The sequence below is a fragment of the Cottoperca gobio genome, chromosome 10 (assembly GCF_900634415.1).
Source record: "Cottoperca gobio chromosome 10, fCotGob3.1, whole genome shotgun sequence".
NCBI lineage: Eukaryota > Metazoa > Chordata > Actinopteri > Perciformes > Bovichtidae > Cottoperca > Cottoperca gobio.
In genome coordinates this window covers 11922476-11925099 of record NC_041364.1, presented here as the reverse complement: position 1 = coordinate 11925099, position 2624 = coordinate 11922476, and positions in this window count along the sequence as shown.

The following is a 2624-nucleotide window of genomic DNA, read 5'->3' as shown; positions in this document are numbered from 1 at the left end:
ACTGTGCCAGAGTGACCATTCGACTCCCTATAAATACATCAAAGTTTCTGAGCTCTACACATTTGTGCACACAAGTAACTTACTCATTACGTGGCTGATCACCTGCTTGTTGTCTGTCCCTCTTCGAATACCTTTGGTAGGCTGTCTGCAACACCCAAACATCCAGACACTTTGATTTGAATCCTGGGTGATCTGTTATGCAGGTTATGTTTGCACCATGTCCCTCATATTCATTGAATTCCTCCATGACATCATTTTATTGGCAGCAGCTCTTCAATTGCTTCCATAATTGTAAAATGTTCACATGTGCACCTAATTGTACAAAGGAAGAGTGGTAAGGACATGTACACAATATGCAATATCCAGAAAAAAGGCCAATATTAACGTCATCTTGATTTCATACTATTTATATGCCTGTGTTTCACGACATGCTGGTAAGTTGCTCATAAGCCTGGTATGGTCGTGTAGTAGCACGTAAGTCACGTAAGTCTCGTAAAGTTACGACATCGTAACTTCCATGAACATCTGGTAAGTGTTCCGGCTACTATAGGCAGCCGTGAGACGGTCAGTAGGCAGACTATACTTTATAAAACAGCGCTGTCCTCCGGTCTGTTTGTTAGCTAATAGCTATTGCTTTATATACAGCTCGTAATATATAACATTTCACATCAGACACAACGATAAAACCTCAACCGCAGAAACTTAGAGAAAGAATCAAGTTATCAAACTTTATAGACACTTAACACTTTGAGTTTTGTTCTTACGCAAATGAAAAGTGCGCTTATAAATAACATTTATTATTATTATTATTATTATTGTTATTTCATAACAATTCAAGGAAACCAAGCTATCGACTCGATATAGGATAGCTTGCGATCTATTTACGATCGAGGATAATGTTACGTTTTATTATGATGTATTCACTATTTATTGGGAAGTTCTATTAACTATAGTCAAATGTATATACCTGTCTGTGTTCTGTTGCCGCACAGGATCTCCGCCAAATCCTGGATCAACATCACCATCATCCGCATGTTCGCTCCCGTCTGTGTCTCCATCTTGAATACTGTGTCTCGAGCTGCTCTGTTTCCACCACGTTAAACTCGCCCGCATGATCTGAATCCATGACACCAACATCCTCTTCAATAAACTCCTCTTCTTGAAGGTGCAACGAGTTTACAAAATATCCGAAATATCCGAGCCAGAGTCCGACATCGTCACATCTGCCGCTTCTGCCGCTTCTGCCGTGCTGTCTATGTATTTAACTGGTGGACTGTGTTTGTTGTGGAAGTTTTCCTGCTTTACTCTGGGGAGATGTATATAAAGTCAAATAAATGGTGATAGAGACAGAGTTGTCTTTATTTATTTATTTGAGATCTCAAAGGCACCAGTTCTACAGAGCACAGTGTAGTCTGTAGGAGGGCGCAGATTGAAAGAGAACACACAGGCATTTTATACACACTTGGTCCCTTGACTCTAGTGACTGAGTGATAAACACAGCAGGGGACAGGGGACAAACTGCTGATGACCTATAGAACAATAAAACATCAGTCAATAGGTGATTGATCAGCACATCTGTTATTTACTGTAAACAAGCAATAAATCAAAGATGATCTCTCTGTTAGATTAGTTCCTTTTGATGTTTGTAAGGTCATTCCCTCCAATCTGATGAACCCAGTCCTGGGAAACTCAATCCTTTTATCTTTGGGTATATATACATAGACATTTGTTTCTTGGAGCAACATAGTATCCTGACCGTCTCTTTGATAACAGTTATGTAAACACTAAAACAAATGGCACACCCAAGATTATTTCTCAGAGAGTTAATCAGTATGTAAATCTAATGAGAGGACCATCTGTGTCCTGTCTTACAATGCCTACCCCATTATAACAAGAAAAGACAGTTGACCCTGGCTTGATAAGGGAACTTGTAAAGTTGTGCAAATGCATAAAAAGAGAAATAGGCAGATCATCACTTGTAACATTATTAGAACATTATTTAATGAGTAGACATTTAAATTGCTATTACATGTTTTACTTGTGATGTCAGAACACGGCGTCGGGTGTTTCCGGTAGCGGCAATGTAAATATCGGTGGTCGACATACTAAATCATGATTTATTAAATACTGCGATCATTGTGTCATAAATAACACATCATTTTACACCACAAATAGCATTTTCTATCATCAGTAGAAATTCATGTTTATCATTTCGTAGGCCCTTTAACAGGAAAACACGTCCGGCTGCGGAAAAGAATCTAGGATAAGGTGAAAGAGGAAAACTTTGAGCTGGATGACATTTTCCTGCACTGCATAATCAACCAGGAAGCCCTGTGTAAGTCTGTATTGCAGCTTGATCATGTTGTGAAGCCAGTCGTAAAACTCGTTAACTTTATACGAGCAAGGGGACTTCAGCATCATCAATTTATTAAGTTCCTTGAAGAAACTGATGCTGATCAGCAGGACTTGCTTTACCACTCTCTTGTCCGTTGGTTAAGTTTGGGGAAAGTATGTCAACAAGTGAGTTTTATGCTTCACTCAGAGAAGCCAGGACTCCAAACATTAGGAGGATGGCACAGACGATGCAGGTGTTGTTTGGTTCTACTAAAGGGTAGGAAAAAGCT